The 19,254-nt window shown below is 52.7% G+C and overlaps 1 protein-coding gene and 1 non-coding gene across 2 annotated transcripts in view; both read right to left on the bottom strand.

Moving 5' to 3' along the window:
- RAB11FIP4 (RAB11 family interacting protein 4) overlaps positions 1 to 19,254 on the bottom strand; it is a 278,710-nt gene that overhangs the window by 194,681 nt on the left and 64,775 nt on the right. The window lies entirely within an intron of this gene.
- On the bottom strand, positions 9,965 to 10,047 carry MIR365-2 (microRNA mir-365-2). Its single transcript, NR_129222.2, has one exon. It is a non-coding gene; the product is annotated as a microRNA mir-365-2 (primary transcript).

Below are 19,254 nucleotides of genomic sequence, written 5' to 3'. Positions count from 1 at the left end.
CTCCATCGCTGGGGAAACCCAAGCCTCCCTCCTGCTTGCTCCGTGGCTGCAGCCATCTTGGTTGGGGTTAATTTGCATACTTGCTCCTGACTGGCTGGTGGGTGTGGCTTGTGGGCATGACTTGTGGGTATAGCGGAGTGATGGTTAATTTGCATATTACTCTTTTATTAGATAGGATTACCACAGTAAGTTTTGTAAACATCCATCATCTCATATAGATACACATACCAAAAAAAGGAAAAAAATGTTTTTTTCTTGTGATGAAAATTCAGGATTTACTCTCTTAACTTTCAGATATACTGTGCAGCAGTGTTAGGTATAGTCATCATGTACATTACATCACCAGCACTTATTTATCTTAAAACTGGAAGTCTGTACCTTTTACCACCTTCATCCACTCCTCCCAACCCCCACCTCTGGTAACCACAAGTCTGATCTCTTTTTCTATGTTTGTTTTTTTGTTTTTAGATTCCACATGTGAGATCATATTGTATTTGTCTTACTCTGGCTGACTTACTTCACTTAACATAATGCCCTCAAGGCCCATCCATGTTGTCACAAATGGCAGGATTATGGCTGAATTATATTCCCTTGTGTGTACACACACACACACACACACACACACACACATATCCATCTTACAGCTTCTTTATTCATCCCTTTCTCCAAAAGAATGGGACAAAGATTGTCTTGGCTATTGTAAATAATGCTGCCATGAACATGGGGGTGCATATATCTCTTTGACATAGTGTTTTCATTTCCTTTGGATAGATTCCCAGAAGTGGAATTGCATATAACCACATGGTAGTTATATTTTTTGGGTTTTTTTGAGGAACCTCCATACTGTTCTCCATAGTAGCTGAACCAATTCACAATCCCACCAACAGTGCACAAGTGCTCCCCTTTGTCTGCATCCTCTCCAGCATTCATTATCTCTTGTATTTTTTAGGATAGTCATTCTAACAGGGGTGAGGGGATATCTCATCGTGGTTTTGATGGGCATTTCTTTAATGATTAGTGATCTTGAGCATCTTTTCATGTATTGTTGGCCATGTGTTCATCTTCTTTGGAGAAATGCCTATTCAGGTCCTTGGCCCATTTTAATTAGATTTATTTTTTTTTTTTGCTATTGAGTTGTGTGAGTTATTTATATACTTGGGGTATTTAATTCTTATCAGATATATGATCTGCGAGTATTTTTTCCCATTCTATAAGTTGTCCTTTCATTTTGTTGACCATTCCTTTGCTGTGCAGAGCTTTTTATATTTTTATTTTTTAAAAATCTTTACCATTGAGAGTATTACAGATGCTTCCCTTCAATCCCCCCATTGCCCGCCTCCACCGGGTTCCAGCCCCGCCCCAGGCCTTCCCCACTCTATTGTCTGTGTCCATAGGTAATGCATATATGCATATAGATCTTTGGTTAATCTCTTCCCATATCTCCTCACCCCTTCCCTCTGAGATTTGTCCATCTGTTCCATGTTTCCATGCCTCTGATTCTATTTTATTCATCAGTTTATTTTGTTCATTAGATTTCTTGTTCGTTTATTTTGATTTTTAGATTCAACTGTTGATAGCTATGTATTACTAGTATTGCCATTTTATTGTTCATATTTTTATATTTTCTTCTTCTTTTTCTTCCTCTTCTTAAAGAATACCCTTCAGCATTTCATGTAATACTGGTTTGGTGGTGATGAACTCCTTTAGCTTTTTCTTGTCTGTGAAGCACTTTATCTGACCCCCAATTCTAAATGATAGCTTTGCTAGGTAAAGTAATCTTGATTGTAGGTCCTTGCTATTCATCACTTTAAATATTTCTTGCCACTCCTTTCTGGCCTGAAAAGTTTCTGTTGAGAAATCAGCTGACAGTCGTATGGGCGCTCCTTTGTAGGTAACTCACTGCTTTTCTCTTGCTTTTAAGATTCTGTCTTTGGAGCTTTTTAGTTTGTTGCGGTCTACACTTCTTTTGTTGCTTGCGCTTTAGGTGTCATATTCAAAAATCATTGTCAAGACCTATGTGACAATTTCCTATGTTTTCTTCTGTGAGTTTTATAGTTTCTGGTCTGACATTTAAGTCCTTAATCCGTTTCGAACTAATTTTTTTGACTAGTGTAAGGTAGGGATCTACACTGGACATTTTTAATAGATTTTAAATCTGAATATATGAATGGGTACATGGAGAAAGGAGGCCCTAGAGAGAACATGGAAAATAAGAGCTCAGTTTGCCAAGACAGACTCCTGGCAGACGCCCCAGTGGGTTCAGGTATCAGCCAAGGACAAGCAGAGAGGGCAAACGTGGACCCGGCATGGAGGCTAGAAGGCAGGGCACTTTGGAGGAGACAGTGGGCAATGGGCCTGCTTCATTTGTTCATTCAACAGATGTCGTGAGCCACCTACTCTGTGGCAGCAGCAAACATGAGTCCCCCTGCCCTCTGGGAGCTGAGAGCCAGGGTGTCATGTGTGAGTGTGGCAGTGGCCCCTGGGGGAACCTGGATGGTGCATCCCCATGGTGGCATCTTCCTGCTAATGTGCTTACACCGGTAATAGGAATTGTGATAACAGCAGCAACCTTTTACAGGGTTGAGACCATTTAGTCAAGACCATTTCAGTTTTAATAGAAACTCAACTCGAACTAGCTTAAGCAAATTAAAAAGGACATTTTTGGTTTAAGTATTTCTAAAAATACCAGGGGCTAACTAGCTTCTGGCACGACTGGGTCCAAGCGCTCCGAAGATATCATCAGGCCTCTGGGTCCGCTCCATCTCCTGGCTCTGCTTTCTCCTGACTTCACTCTACTGGCTTCCTTCTCAATCGGCTGCATGGTAGCTCCAGGCTAATGATCTCAGCAAAGAGGAAGCACCTCTTTCCTTATTGTCCCAGAAACTTCGGGGCGCTATTAGAGGGACAGGTTCAACTTAGGTCTGATGCCCAGGCCTGAGCCAGTACTTGCAGTCAATCCTGGGATGTGCTGATTGGCCGGGGTCTGGCGGTAGGTGTGGAATGGGGTAGGATAGGGGACAGGGAATGAAGGAAGGTGGTTTCCAAAAGAGCGCAGGGCTGTCATTAGGCCGCCTCGCAAGGCCCCACACCTATTCTCCAGGCACAACACTAAGTGTCCATTACACCTCCCAACAGTCCCATGTGATGGGGCCATTGTGGTCCCATGTACAGATGCAGAGAGTGGCTCAGAGAGGCTGAGTACCTGCCAGCGTTGCATGCCAAGTAAGTGGAGGATCAAGGAGCATGGATTCCTTTGTACCAGACAGAGCAGGTAGTCGGGGAGGCCACAGCCTCTGAACTACAGCAGAAGGTCAGAGACAATGTCACTGACTCGACCTAGTGAATGAAGGGGGAGAGGTAAACGGGAATAATCTGATGAATGGGGCATCATCCTCGTCCCCTCGCCACTCCCCAAGCCCCATGCAACGGCGTCTATCCTCTTGTTCAATGTTCGCTGAAGCAGGTGGTGCAGACCCAGCAGCCAGACTGCTTGGGTTCCCTAGAAAACAGAGCCTTTAGCAAGGAATTAAGTGCTGATACTTTTAACTTGGAGGTGGAATTCCAGGGCAGCAAGTGAGGGGAAAGAGAGGGGAGGTAGAGACGGATGGGAAGGAGCGCAAGATGACGTAGAACCATCCTGCCACCGCTTTACAACAAACCACATATGGAAAATGTGCCTCAAAGGGCTCCAGGCTGGGAGAAGGGATTCTTCCTCCCACCTTGGCTCCTACGGCTCAGGGGTCATCCCAGGAACTGACTCCCTGCACTCTCTGGGCGGAGTCCTCCAGCCCCTTTGGCGGCTGTTCAGGAATCAGCCCCTTAGCCTGGGATGTGGTCTGAGAGGGCTCAGCTTCAGGTGTGGATCTGTGAGGATCCCACGGGGTCCTTCAGCCACAGAGGCAGAGCACACAGGAGTGATGGACAGGGGAGCCGAGAGAATGTTAGAGGGACGCAAGATGTGTGCTATACACCCACCTTCTAGCTTCGTGCTGTGACTTCTCCATGCCCCAGTTGCCCTCCTAGTGAAAAGGGAATAACAGTCTGTCACCTGAGTTGCTGAGTAGTGTCTGACCCCTAGGAAGTCAGCTGGACTGGTGGTCTTGATCTTGCCTGGGGGTGTTTGGGGATGCTGTCCTGGCTAAGCTGTGTTAGCCTGGACTCTCCATTGCATGCTGCCTCAGATGAAGGAAAGGATGTATTGGCTCACAAAACTGGATGGCTTGCAGGTGGGTTCAGCACAGTTGGACCCAGGGGAGACTGAGTCCCAAGGGATGTGGCCCACGGTAAGGTCACTCCATGAGCATCAGGAAAACACGCTCCTTGGTCTCCAAGGGCTGACCTGAGCAGAGAGACCTGGCTGAAGCACCTGTGAGATGAGAGGCTGGACTAAATTGGGAATTATCAACTTGACATCCTCTGGACTTCTGGGATGGGTCCATGATTTGTTGGTCCCATGTACAAAAAAAAAGACAAAAGAGATCTTCATGTTTTGGCTGGATCTCAACTCCATGACTTCATCCGAGCTTGCTCCAGTAATTGTCAGCTCAGACACATAATTCGTCTTTACAAGTTTAAGAAATACATTTGGGGAAGTGGATGGTGGCTTTATGAATGAAGTCCGTTGAGTAGATGCAATCTTTCAAACCGTGGTATCCATATGGGAAAAACAACATCGGTCGAGGGGGATGAAAAGGTGAGGACCGTGGCTACAGCTCATCTTGACAGTCCTTCCCAGCAGCCACCATTCTTGGGCACCACGGGGCCCATCAGCTGTGTGACCTTGGACAAGTCATTCTACCTCTCTGAACCTGTTTCTTCAGACTATATGAAATGAGACCGGAACTGGCATCTAGACACAAAAATCAAAACACATACCCACACAAAAGACTTGTACATGACGGTTGTAACAGTTTTATTCATAATAGCCAAAATCTGGAAACAGTTCAAATGGTCATCATCCTATAAATGGATAAGCAAACTGTGGTACATCCATACAATAGAACACTACTTGGCAACAAAAAGGAATGAACTATTGGCACATGCAACAACATGAATAAATCTCCAAACCATGTTGACTAAAAGAAGCCAGATACAAGAGAGAACACCCTATGTGATATTTATATGGAATTCTTAAAAAGGCAAAGAGAACCATTAGAATATAGGTAGGTCAGTGGCTCTCTGGACTTGGGAAAATGGGCCATAAAGGGGAAGGGGGGGACTTGAATGCTGGTGATAGTTACAAGGGTGTCACTACTTATGAATTGGACACTTAACATGGGTGAAATCTATTGCATGTAAAGTATTCCTCAATGTTGACTTTCTAAAAATGACATCAAAGAACAGCATTGCCTTTCTATGATAGAAACCCAACTCCAGATAGTGTTGGGGGAAAACAGCATTGGCTCACATAATCAGGTTAGTCCAGGGGTGCAGTTGGCTTCATGCATGGCTTGATCCAGGGGCTTACTGATGTCTGGATAGAATACACTCGCCTTCTCTTTCCTCCTTGTTGGCTTTATCCTCAAGCAGAGAACAGGATGGCCACCAGCAGTTCCAAGCTTGGCAACTTCTGTCCACTTGGCAACTCCCACAAAAACCGAATGCCTCTTTCCTCATTAGTTGCTGCAAAAAGTCCCGAGGGGAAGTCTCAGTGTCCATCCTGGGACACATGCCTGCCTCTCAAGCCTGGGGGTAGGACTGGCCTCATCTGAACCCCAAGGGTACTTGGTGGGGGAGGGGTGACCCTCTGAAGAAAAAGACAGGTATTGTCAGAAGGGCCATGGATGCTGGCCAGCACCTCTCTCCACGTACCCAGGGCAATGTCACCAACTATTCCTACCTCCAGGCACCTCTGCAGTGGCCAGGTCTTCAGGGACAGGCCCCAAACTCATTCGAGGTCCAAGGCTGCTTTTCTGTAACGTCACAGGGCTCTGCCTGTTAGATACAAGAGTCAAAACAGAAATCAAGTGCTAATCTCTTCCCCACCAGCCACGCCAAACAGCCCTTCCCGCCTGGGCTGGGCTGTCTGCACCCCGAGGAGGTGGGCGGGTGGAGCTCGGTAGCAGCTACTCTGGCCCAGAGGGAATGCTTTGGAACGGAGCATCTGGACTTGTAGGATGAACTTGAGGAGGTGAAGGATGCCTCTGTGGGCCTGAATGCAGGGCAAAGGGGTGAGGACTATAGCTTATCCATTGAGAACCACCATCCTCACAGGGTCTGGGCAGGAAGGCCAAAGAGAAAGCTGACCAAAGGGGATCCCTTCAGAGAGCAAGGATAATCAGGTACCATCCAGCACGCTGACACTCAAACCTCACTTCCTGAGCAGGGCACCTAGCGTTAAGGGAGCATCTTCTCCGCGCCGGACACCACCCAGAGTCCTCGGTTGAAGGGGAGGGAAAGGGAGCGACAACTTCCTATCTATAGTCTGAATAAGCCTACAGTGTAGCACCTTCCTACACTATTGGGCGCTATTGTGCCCAATGAGGCAACAGGCTCAGAGACGGGGCTCTACCCAGGGCCCCCGCCAAGTGGCTGCCCTGGATCAGACTCCTGGCAAAGGCTTGTCTCCCCGGCCCTGCCCCAATTCCAGGAGCTCCAAGCTCGTGGCTCAGCCTGATTGCTCAAGGCTGCTCATTGAGCTGAGATGATTCCTGACCTAGGGAAGCCAAGGCCGTGCAGAACTGTCTCCCAACCCAGCCCCCAAGGAATACGGGCAAGAGAAGCCTGAGTGGGGCCCACCGCCCTGTTTTCCATCCCGGGGCTGGCTGAGTCGGCCTGCCTGGCCATCCGGCTTTCTGGGAAGCAGGTTAAATGGGTGTTGTTGCCAAGAGTGTGCACTCTGCCGCAGAGAGCTGGGCGGGGAGCAGGGCGAGAGCCAGACTGAGGAAGGAGAGAGCCAAGGCCCAGCGAGGGAAGGTGTGGCCAACGCCCGGCCCTCCCTGCCAAAGGAAGCCGCTGGGCTCTGGGAAAGCGGTGTTCTGGGCTCCCACCTCCTGTCTCCACCCGCCATGTCCGCGGCAGGCTGGCCCTCCAGCCTGCAGCCCTGCCCGGGGCACCGCCGACCGCTTCCTGGAGCTGACAATGAGCCTGCCCGTTAGTTCCCTGCACTGGCATCCTGCCCAGCTGACCCTCAGCTCCTGCGAGTCCAGCTCTGTAGAAAGAGGGAGAGGCAGGCACAGCTTTCTGTAGGGGTCCTGATCCTTAAGGGCCGCCAGCTTGGAGCAGGGCCCAGATGAGCAAGCCCCACGCAGGCTGTGCTCCTGAGACGCCTCTGTCCAGGCAGCGAGCAGAGAACCGGGGGCCTCGTGCCCCTTGCATGCTCTGAAAATGGGGCTAAACCCTGCCCTCCCCAGATCCTCGGCAGTGCAGCGGGCTGAGTGGGGCAGGCTGTGGGTCCAGGCTGGCCACTGCATGCAGCACTGGGGAAACTGAGGGACAGCCCCCCAGTCTCCCTGTGAGGCACCCACCCTCCCACCCCCAGTATTTCATCGTCACAGTAACCTAAGTGTTAGCAAGCATTGATATGCTTGTTATAATTACATAATCTAATGACAACAATGACTGATAGAGCACTGACCTTGGGAGTCAGGAGCCGCGGACCTCAACCCCACCTCTGCCACATCCTGGCTGTGTGTCCTCGGGTCAGTCTCCTGATCTCCTTGGCCTGGGTCTGTCCTCTGTAAAACGAGGATCAAAGGATGACTCTGAGCAGCCGAGAAGAGACAGGAAGTGAAAGTCTGCCAAGTGCAAATGGTCACATCGCCTGATCCGCCTCTGGGGGCACAGCTGGAGGAGCCAGCCTTCTCCGCCTCTAACTTGTGGGCAGATAGCGGAGAGTGCTCTGGCTGCTTAACAGCATCAGCCGAGGACCATCCGGAAAACAAACACAGATACCAACCCCAGCTGCCCCGACAACCCCCGACAATTCAGAGCCAAGTGGTCGGGGGTGGGGCCTGGGCCGTGGAGTGTGTGTGTGTTAAGACTCTCTCAGTGAGTCTTGGGTGACTGAGGTGGAGAAGCAATGCAACAGCCCACGTTTCTAGCATCCTCCCCAACAACTTCATCCATTTGGAGAGACCCACTGCTGCTCCAACACTCCAACCAGGTCTCTGAGCTCCCTGGCTGGAGGCATGCTTCAGCCCATGGTCCACCAGCCCCCTTGGCAAAGAGAAAACAGAGACTTTCTGGCTCCCAAGGGCACAGAGCCATCACTCAAATGGGTGACGAGCCTCGCCCGTTTTAAAAGCCCCAGTCCTGCTAACTGGATGGGGGTGTACATGCACAGGGGGAAAATGCTGGAAGGATATACTTCATTAGCAGACATTATCCCCAGCTATGGGCACGTATGAGCCTTTTTCATCCTTTAGTATTTTTGAAATGTTCTACCATGCAAGGCAGTTCTTTGGTAACGCGGGAGGTGCGGGGGGGAACAGTATTATTTTATTTTTGATGTATTGCCTTTTCAAAAATTGATAGTGTCTTTTTGGGGTAAAGACTGAAGAGCACGCTCAGGAACAAGGAGTTTTGGGGGAGATGGCAGGTCAGAGGGGCCACAGGGACAATTAATTTGAAGTTGGCAAATGCTTAGCTGATGAGGATGGGACGCGGTGTATTACCCTCCTCGTGTCCATTGTAATCTGTGAGAACACCATTCCATAAAAGCTCCACCTACCGTTTACCAGGGAGGGATAAACACTGCTCCCACAGCCCCTGGATAGCTTTACCTTGGAGCTGCCGCTCCCCCTGGGCAGTAAAACGAGGAGGATCCGGTGCAAATCCAGCCCCTTAGAAACTGTCTGGGAGAGCCGGTGTGGAGGCAGGCTCAGACAACCGACAGGGCCCGGGCAGCAAGGGGCCTGGCTGGCCAGGAATGAGGATCATGGCGGTCAAGGTTCCACACATGGTCTTCTTGAGTGATGAGAGCTTTCGAGTCGGCACCTGGGCGGGAACCTGAGAAATACCTGGAGGGCGAATCTCCCCTGCGGACCTGTACGGTTCAACGGGACACGAGATGGGGCGTGCTGCCTGTTCACGGCCTCGTCTGTCCGTCCACGGGCAGGCCAGGGCTCAGCCTCAGCTGGACAGGAAGCTTCTGTTGCTGTGGGATTTGGTGACTTAAAAAAAAATGTTTTCATTGATTTTTAGAGAAACATCCATTAGCTGCTTCCCGTATGCATCCAGACCAGGAACTGAATCTGCAACCTAGGTATGTGCCCTCACCGGGAATCGAACCAGGGACTTTCTGGTGCATGGGACCACACCCACCCAACCAGCCACAGCAGTCAGGACGGATTGGTGACATGTTTGTGGACTGGTGTGCCTGGGTTAAGGGGGGTGGGGGGGTATGTCACAAATTGATATTTGGCTGTTTAACCAAATATCTGTGGGGTGGGGATAGAAAAGGTGGGGTTGGGGGACCCACTGAGAATGGAGGAGATTCAGGAAGTGAAATAGGGATAGAAAACACCCAGCAAGCTCCAGGGTCACCTTAGCGGGGCGAGGGAGCCTTGAACCCACTGCAAGCGTGTTTGCAAACTGGCCAGCTCCCTGGGTCTCAGGGAGTGGGCTGGGGCTCTTTCTGTGTTAAAACACAGTGCAAGTTCCTGCCCAGGGGCCCCTCAACGGTTCCAGCTTCTCAGGAAAGTGGGCACCCGGCCAGCCCAACACTGTGGCCCTCGTCCGACCTGGCCCCAAGGCCGCCCTTCCTCGTGCCCTGCAAGTGCAGCTGGGCCCTTCTGAACCTTCACCCACACAAGCCCAGGAGACTCTCCAATCCATGCAGGAATAGCTGGATGCCCAATCCTCCACCAAAAAGAAAAAAAAAAAAAAAGGTAAAAACATATGCATCGGCCCAACGAAAGCGTTTTAATAATCAGCAAGTCTCAACTGGACCCCTGGGAGCCCTTCCCATCCCTTAGCGGCCAGGTGGTGAGGGGTGGGTTGCCAGCCACTGCCCGATGCCCACTGCAAGAGCAATAAGGATTTTTAGGGGCATTATGACTTGAGTCAGAAAACACAGCTGCCCCTGAAAGTCCCTTATTTTTCTTGCTGTCCTTGACTGCTCCAGGAGAGTCTGCAGTCGACTGGCTGGCAGGTGAGTGAAGATGGTGTCCCCTCACTTGACCCTGGCCCACCTCCCCACCGCTCAGGGGACGCTCTGCCGGGTAGGGGGCCGCGGGTCTCCACAGCGGCACCCTTTTCCCCAATGCCTGGGCTGGCCAGTGGCCGGCCTCACTGCCCAGGGCACGCCCAGGAATGACTAGCCTTTGCCCCGCCCAGACAAGTCAGGACCCAGTGCCTCCCGCCCACAGGCAGCCGCGGACCAGAGTGTTGGCGGAATCGCAAGTGGACAAGGGCAGCCCAAGAACCAGAGAATCAGTGTGACCGGGAGAAGGGGTGTCAGGCCCCGTCTTCCCAGGCAGAGACCCACCTCCTAAGGGACAGTCCCGGGCCCGATACCGACGCGCAACCAGAAGAGAGCCGGCGTTAACTTCCCCAGATGCCAGGCCTGGTTCAGGGAGGAGAGAGAACCCTGCGAGGTGCCCCGAAAACCAACCCCAGCCAGACACCAGCCGCTCCTCTCCCTAAACCCTCTTAAAACAAGAGCTTAAAGACACAAGGTTCTGAGAGGGACCGGCCCTGGCTCAGCTTCCCTCCAGCAGCCGTGGCCTCAGTTACCCTGTCTGTAAAATGGGCCCAGGAGGCCACTACCGTCTCTCCCATTTCAAAGAAAAAGCATAAGAGGAAGTGAGGGCATTTCAGCTCTGTCACATCCAAAGGCACTGATCCTGCAAAGCTTAGGGTCACGAACCCTCTGTCCCCGGTGGGAGGCAAGAGGCTGCAAACCGGGAAGCAGCACGGTCTGGGGGAGCCCAGCCCTCCCTCTGCTCCACTCCGCAGAAGGCAACAGCGTCCCAGGGGCTGCAGTCGGAAGTCAGACACTCCCCCCTCCTCCACCAAACAGCCTATGCTGAGCAAAGACTTCTGTGTGTTTCCGGGTCCAAATCAATGAGCTGGGAGGTGCGGGCTGGAAGACACTGGGGTACGGTGAGGGGATGGTCAGAGTGGCCAACAAGACAGGGGAGGGGCTGTGACCGATTGTGCTGCTTATGAGAGGCTGAAAGGGCTTCCGGAATCCATGCCTGATCTAGGGTCCTCCTCTAAGCCGTGCTCCCCTCTGCCCCCAGGTCCTCCGGGCGGCAGAAGCTCAATTCCCAGCATCAGGGGCCCCGACCAGGAGGCCAGTCCGCAGAACCCAGGACGTGGACTCCTCTGAGCTCCACCACAAGGAATGCCACCCACTGACAGGTAACTTGTCCCCTGACGCCAGGCCATTCTACCCTGAGCCCAGGCTGGGCTGGAATCTGCCCAGCTGACCACCAGGAGCCTCCCCACCCAGACTGGCCCCGTACCCTTGGGGCCTGGTCATTGGTCCAGCTGTGTGGCAGGACCCGAGGCCACTCGGAACATGGGTGGCCCCACTATCTGCTTATCAGCCTTCTCTCTGCCGTCACACCTGTAAGTAGGAATAGATACACCCAGGTTGCAGGGGGATGTGAGAACTAAAGGGAAGAAGTATTCAAAGCTCTTAGCTGGCTCCTTAAGGAGAGCGGAGTCCCTCTCCCGGCATCTTTCCCCTTCCCCCTCAGACCCAAGGGCTGGGCAGTGCTCTGGCCACGGAGAAGTCTTCCCCCTGGCTGCTCCCTGAGCACGGCCCTGCACCTTCACTCCACACCCCGGGCCCTGTCGTGTTCAGACGGCGAGGAAACACGCTGGGAACCCCAGCCATGGCCTCAGCCCTCTCAAAACGACATTATGGCAACTGTCACCTCACCCAAAGTTTTCTGCCCTAACCGAGATCACGGCCATATACGCCACCAGCAAACCCCAAGCTGTCCACGCACACTGGGATCTGAGCCATTCGGCAACATCGCCGCATCATGCTCTCCCTTCTCCACAGCCCCCGCCTGCACAGCCTCCGTGTGAGCTGGTGCCAGGACCCCAACGCAGTGGGACGGAGTAAGAGGGTGAGACCCGGCTCACCACGAACCAGCCACAGAACCTTGGACAAGCTGCCCCACCCCTCTGGGCTTCAGTCTGGTCCTTTCTGAGATCAATGGGGTTGTTGGAGGATTAAATGAGTTCACTCCCATCAGAGGCTGAGAGCGTGCCTGGTACGAAGCATCTGATTGGGTAAGCTGTCATGACCATCCCCTGCTTTGTTCTTCAAGATTTACTCACCTCTTCTGGGTGCTTTTTCCGGGCCCCTTCCGCCTCCCCCACACTCATCATCACCCTGCTTTACCCATCAGCCCCCAGGCAGCATGGTCCTGGGGACCACCTGCATCACATACACCTAGTAACACTGCCGATTCTGGACCCCCTGAGGTTGGCTGGGGGCTAGGGAGTCTGCAGTCCTAACAGGTTCCTCAAGTGGTTCTCAGAGGCACCCAAGTTTGAGAACCACTGCTCTGGGCCACCTTATGGCCATGGTATAGGCAGTGTCTGGCCTAGGGGCTCAGTAACAAGGCGAGGTCAGGAGGGCTGTTGCAGGTTATGGTCAGAGGCTCTCCCATCCCCGTGCCGTGCTAAGTGGGTAAAGGTGACCTACCTGGGCTTAGCTCTAACAACCGAGTTAACCCATCACCAAACACGCCAGTCCCCAGCCCAGCTCCTCGGGCCTTCCCTGGCTCTGCCCGGCTTCTGCTGAGCACAGCACATCGATGAGCAAGGAGCTGCCCCCTTCTGCCTGAGCGGGGGGGAGGGCTGAAAAGCCCTCAGGATTTCCAGGGGCGGCTGCAGAGTGAGCAGGCTCCACTCTGAACACAGTTCAGATATCACCCTTATTGGGAATTTGCCCTAGAAAGGAAACTCTGAGCCATTCCCACCCTGACTGGGGAAGGAGGTGGTCGGGCAGAGGGCAGTAGTCCCGAAATAACTTGGGGAATCGCTCCGACAGGGAAGCCGCTGGACACATACAAGGCCTGGGGCTGGCTGTGAGGGTCTGGCCCCAGGGCCTGAAGAGCCAGGTCCGCTTCTAGTTAGGGGCCAACGTCCCTGGCTCCCTGGCACAGAGAGCTGCTGGCACTCCCAGCACTCAGCTTAGGGCACTGGGCTCTGCAGGGTCCTGCCCCAGGCCAGCCCACCGTGGAAGGTGGGAGCTAGAGGGCCTGGCTGAAGCAGAAAGCCTTCTTGGACTCGCTGCCGATCAGACCTGGGGCGAACAAAGCCTGGAGACCTGAATCTCATCCACCAGAGCCCCTGAATTTACGATAACCAATCTCTCCGCCAGAAAGTCTTTTGCTAAGAACACCTTGGCTCTTAAACCCTCACTCTCACCCCCTCAGCACCATGCTCTGCAAACCCTCCAGCCCTGGTGCTGGTGGCCAGTATTCCTTGGGGTTGGCTCAGCCCCCAAAACTCATCAGTGGGTGGAGGTCTGTGTGCCCCGCAGCCAGGCTGGATCGGCGCCTGAATGCATCTGTCCACACGAATGTACACTCCCACTGTCGAGGCCAGGCCGGGGAGGGCAGTGCCGTCCCTGGCCCCCATTTCCAGGCTGCCCAGAGCCTGAGCCAGGGGGGAGCGCTGCTGTTATAGCTGCAACATCTACCTCCACTGTGGGGGCTGCGGGTGGGGGGAGTCAGACAGGCATGCAGATAGCAGGGCTAACATACGGGGAAGAAAAGAGTCTCTTGTTAAGGATGCATTTATCCTTCTCACAAGGAGTCATCAGACTGTGGCCCCAAACCAGGCCCTCCGCCTGTTTTTATAAAGTTTTATTAAAACACAAGGGTACTCATTTATGTATTCTCTATGGCTGCTTTCTCCCCACAATAGCAGAGCAGAAGAGTTGCAACGGAGATCCCATGGGCCTCAAAGCCTAAAATATTTAAAGTTTGGCCCTTAACGAATAATGTATAGCATTCACTCAGCACTTAGCATGCGGTGGGCACCGAGGAGTTGACAGTGAGTAAGACTGGCTGGGCCTTCATGGAGTTCAAGGCCCGGTGGGGGCAGGGCTCCCAGGGCCCCCGCTCAGCTGGCCCCTCATTCAGCCACAGGCTGCTCCCAGAGGGAAGGAGCAAAGCCCTGGCCAGCTGCAAGTCTGCCCGTCTCTGGCACAGAGCTGCTGCCGTCTTCACTATGTTGATGCTCCTGCAACAGGGCTGCTCTCTGTTACCCCTAACCTTTCAGAATCTCCCAGGTTTTAGAAAGCATCGTAGTACCTATTCCACATAGTATACAACACCCCACCCAGCAGGGCGGCACCATCATCAAACGCATTACTGTCTCTGCAGCGAGACCCACGACTATTCACACTCACCGAGATAAATACAGACTGCACTACGCGGAGTCTCACGTCAGTGTGGGTCAGGTTTCCCCACAAAACTTGTTTCCAAACGACCTTTGGTTTTCGTAGTGTTTTGGAGTTCAGAATTGCGGATGAAGGATTGTGAGTCTGTGACCAGTACTGCAGTTACGAGCGTGAACGCCGGGTCTGCACTCTGTTCCTTGGTGTCGGTTGGACATCCCCCTGCCCCCTTGCAGACTGCCCCCCCCCCGACACACACACACAAGGCACATAGAAAATACGAACTGAATGAACTCACATCCCCAGGATTTCTCATCCAAAGAACAGCTACCACCATTCTTACTGAAAAATGTAGCAACACATCTGTCTGCCTGCTCCACTGCCGGGGCAGAGAAGAGCCAACATAAGTCATTTTTCCAACTCCATTTACCCGGGACGAGGACAATAAAAACATTTTCTGGTCCCTGCTGCTGCCCGACGGGCAAGCACATCGGGGTGTTGGGGGGAGCGGTGAGTGGGTGGTAGCCAAAACGAAAAACCCCTGTTAATTGTCCTCAGAGCCTCCCTGTGGTCTAAGATTCATTTGGAAATCTAAAATAATTTATCTCATTGCAAACTTCTGACAGCTAATTAGAAAAATGTACTAACTGTATAATCTGGTTTCATATGTGGTAATTATACTCCTTAGAGTGAAATAAACAAAAAATGTATTTTATATATACACGTATATACACATATATGTATATATATATATACACACACATATATATATGTGTGTGTGTGTGTATAGTTTAATAGCACTTCTTCCAAAAAGTGTAAAATATCCAGGAGGGTGAGGGCCTGTGCTGGGAGGGCAGGAACGGGGGACATATGTAATGTAATACTTTCAACAATAAAGAATTAATTAAAAATGTAAAAAAATAAAGGTTTCATCTGAAACTAATATATCAAATGTCAATTGTAATGGAAATATATAGAATTTTAAAAATTCACCTCAAAGTTTAAGATAGTCATACTGAAAAACTACCTTAATACACACCATCCATAAATAGACGAACCACCTGCTATAAAATGCAGCTCTTCTGCATTAAAGGATGATCTCTGAAAAGACATTTCAGTAACGACACCCATCAAGACACCCTGGAATTAAATGGGTTCCCCCCTTTTTAATGCACCATGTTTTTAGCACTCTGCAATGTCCTACCCTCTCTTTCTTAATAGAGCACTCCTACGAAGGACTTCCAGAAATTTCCTCCGTGCCTGAGATTTCTAAACCCCCAAATTGGGAAAGAGGTTCTGGACTCCACTGAGGATCTCTACCGAACCCCGGAACTGGGAAGATCTTTGAGGGATTGGGAAACAGTTTTTTCGCCTGACCCAACAGTGTCCTCTGGGGGTAAGTTAGGAGGGGGTGGCTGGGTGGGGAGGGGACCGGGATGCCAAATGCCTGGGAGGTGTGTCTGGTGACCGTGGGCAGGGACTAGGTGAACCCTCCCAAGCCCGGGAAGCTGCCCGAGGCCCCCAGCACTACCTTCGGCCGGGGCTGCCTGCCGGGAGAGGCAGAGAACTGCCACCTGCAGTCCTGCTGGGCACTCAGAGCTCCGGGTGGAGAGGACACAGGCGGATCCCGCCTTCCCTCCAGCCCCCTGCGAGGCGCGTGGCTGCACTGACCCTGGCTGGGAATCAGTTTCACTTTCTGGTTGGAATCCTGGGTCACGTCTCACCCTGATGGAAGACCATGTCCTTTAAATGCCAAGAGAGAAAATCCTCCAAAATGTTTCTTGTTTTCTTTCTTTCTTACTTTTTTTTTTTATTTCCCAAGGACACCGTTTTCCTCTGAAGCCGGGGGGACAGGCTTTGGTGAAAACCCTAACTACGTAACCTCAGTCCCCGGGGCAGCTTAGTCTAATACGATTACACATCTAAATGCAGTAAACGGGGCAAAGTGGTAATATTTTTCTGGGAAAAATCAACATCATAAAAGGGTCTTTATTGAATCAAGGGCCCGTGAACTCTTCTGTTGCCTAATGATGGCTCCCCAGTGAAGGAGGCTGGGTTTCCAGGCACAGCTCCCCAGCCAAAGGGCAATGGGTATTTGTCACGACTTGTCTAATTACAACAAAATCCACCCAAAGGACGAAAGGGAGGATGCCAGAGTCTTCCCAGGTTGGCAGCAGCCCCTCCCCCACTCAGGCTCTGGAAATGGGGGGCGGGGGGGGGGTGCTGGTTTTGGGGCCGACTTCTATTTTAAGGAGCAGGCCCCCGGCTCCATCCTCACCCCTTACATTCAAAGTCGGGATCCTGGACCCTGCCCCCGTCCACTGTCCACGCCTAAGAGTCTCTCCAGCACCCAGCACTGCCCCCCGCCCCCCCCATCCCCATCTACAGAGAAAGGCCCATTGTCGAAATGTGATATTTTGCCAGATGGTTTAACATTCAGCGATCTGGCCAAGGTTAGCGTGCGCCCAGACCTGAGTGACAATCAACGCCTGCTATCACCAGACACAGGAGTGGGGGTGGGGGGAAAGGGAGAGAGGCTTGGGCCAGGAGAGGGTGAGCCCTCCGGACTCACCAGCTGGGAGCAAGCGGCTGACTTTTCCCACATAGACAGCGGTCAGCCCAGGCGAGTTGGAGACCAACGTTTTGCTTATATACAAAGTCCTGCTTCCAAGTATCTGTTTAATCGCCCTCGAAATTCCAAAAGCAAAGACACATTTTCTTTAAAAAAATAAAAAAATAAAAAATAAATTTTTTTTTTCATGTTCTTAAGCTTAAAACAGCAAGCTCGAGTAGGAAGACCTTCAAGAGAATGTTGCCCTGACTCTCCCACTAACCTGTCCTCCCACTGACTGCATGAACCCACTCCTGGAAAAGTGGGTGATGTCTGGACCAGGCCTGTCTCTAAGGGAGCAGGAACCCCCCCCCCCCCCCCACACACCCACACACACACTCCCCAGCATACACAGCAAAGACGTGGTTTTCCTCCAAAGTTTTCTCCCCAGATGTGAGGCCCGCAGGCAGGCTTGCCAGGCCCAGGTTGTCCTTCCCTGACCTCGCTGGGGTTGCTTCACGGGCCCCACAGGCCCTGGGATGAACTATGGGGTCCCCTGAGAACAACTACCACGGACTCCCTGCTACCACAGGCCCGGCATCTCACACAGGACTCTCATAACGCCCTACCACGCGGGCGTGCATGATCACACGTGGGGAAACCGAGTCTCAGCGAGGCACACCACTGGCCCGAGGGCACGCAGGGAGTCCGCGAGCGCGCCAGGTTTCCCAATGCAAAGGCAACACCCTGCGCCCGCAGCCCGCCCCGGCTCTCCCCTAAGGCCAGGTGCCGTGAGCCTAGAAGCTTCCCAGGAGGGTGGGGGGAGGAGGTCTACCTTGCACCAGTCACGGAGCTAGAGGATTCTTTCTTAAACGTTTGCCTGGGAAGACCAGAACGTATGCCTGTCACCCAGAAGGAGAAGCCAGTGTTTCCCCTCGAACCCCACACACCCCAGGGCAGAAATCCAGTGAGAGGAAGTGAGTTCCATGAGAATGAACCACAAAGTCTTCACAGATGGATCCAAATTTCCCAGCTGCACGTCTCTGAGTCCTCCCCCCTCCCGCTCCTCCCAACCACAGCCCCAGGTCCCAACCTCCTGCAATGCCCTTCTCTGCACCTCCTGGCTCAGAGTCTGAGCAGATTCTCCAGGGGGTGCACGCTGGATTCGGGCCAACGCCCCAGGGAACGGCGAAGGGGGCCCCCAAGCCCAGAGCGGCAGAGCTGAGGTTGCAATCAGGCAGTGGATCTTTCCACATAGCACCTCCCTCCCCAGTTCTCCTGGGCAGCGAACACCAGGGGTCCGGCTACAGGGCGATTTCAAAATTCCCACCCCGTGCCAAAGGGAGGAGGAAGGGAGCTGCACAGTGGGTGAGAAGTCACCTGCTCTGTGTCCGTCTCTGCGTCCTGCCCACTGCCCAGGGCCAGTGAGAGGGACTAGACTAGAGGCTGTAAAGCACGGAAAAGGTGATGGTCTATCTCCACCTCCCATTTGAAATCCAAAATGAAATCATCACTGACCCATAAAAAAAGTATAAGGAAGCCAGGCGGGCTTGGCTCAGTGGTTGAGTGTCGATCTACAAACCAGGAAGTCACGGTTCGATTCCCGGTCGGGGCACATGCCCAGGTTGCAGGCTTGATCCCCAGTGTGGGGCGTGCAGGAGGCAGCCGATCCATGATTCTCTCTCATCATTGATGTTTCTATCTCTCTCCCCCTCTCCCTTCCTCTCTGAAATCAATAAAAAAAAATTTTTTTTTTAAAGTATAAGGAAGTCCAACGAAATTCTGATTTTTTTTTTCCCCATGACGATCACTCTTCAGTCTTTTTTGGAATATCTACTCATTTCCTCCCCCCACCCCTCCATCCCTTGGATCCTGCACCCTGCTTGACGGGTCCACTGGAGCGTGTTTAGCTTGTCCACTGGGTCAGTGAGCGAGCAATCCAAGAGCAAACTGTGGCCACTCACCTTTCCCGGGGACCTTTCGTGAAATGTGCTCAGTGTCAGCACCGGAACCTTTGGGCCTTTCAGGCGGGCTGCACTGCGGAGCAGATGGGCGAGGTGGCCGCATCTGCACACCCGGGGCTAATCCAGGCCCGTTCACCGCCTGTGCCACAGCGCGAGCTTGCCGGCGCCCAACCTGGGAGGCCCTGACGCACCTGGAAAGCTGGGCGTCGGGCTCCTGGGGCACCAGACGGAGCTGTGAGGCTCCGGGAGAGCCTGTCCCCGCTTTGCCTCAGCCTCAGCCACCACAGAGGACTCGCACTCCTTACTCATCGGCTCTCAGGGCTGAGGTAAGGCGTGGGCAGCGAGAGGCCATCCCTCCCGTACCCACGGCTGGAACCCCGGCCTGGCCCAGTCCCCGGCCGTGGTTGGTGGACAGTAAGAACTAA

The sequence above is a fragment of the Eptesicus fuscus genome, chromosome 20 (genome assembly GCF_027574615.1).
Source record: "Eptesicus fuscus isolate TK198812 chromosome 20, DD_ASM_mEF_20220401, whole genome shotgun sequence".
In the NCBI taxonomy this organism is placed as follows: Eukaryota; Metazoa; Chordata; class Mammalia; order Chiroptera; family Vespertilionidae; genus Eptesicus; species Eptesicus fuscus.
Note: the sequence above shows the minus strand (reverse complement) of the source record. Positions and strands in the feature narration are given on the sequence as shown.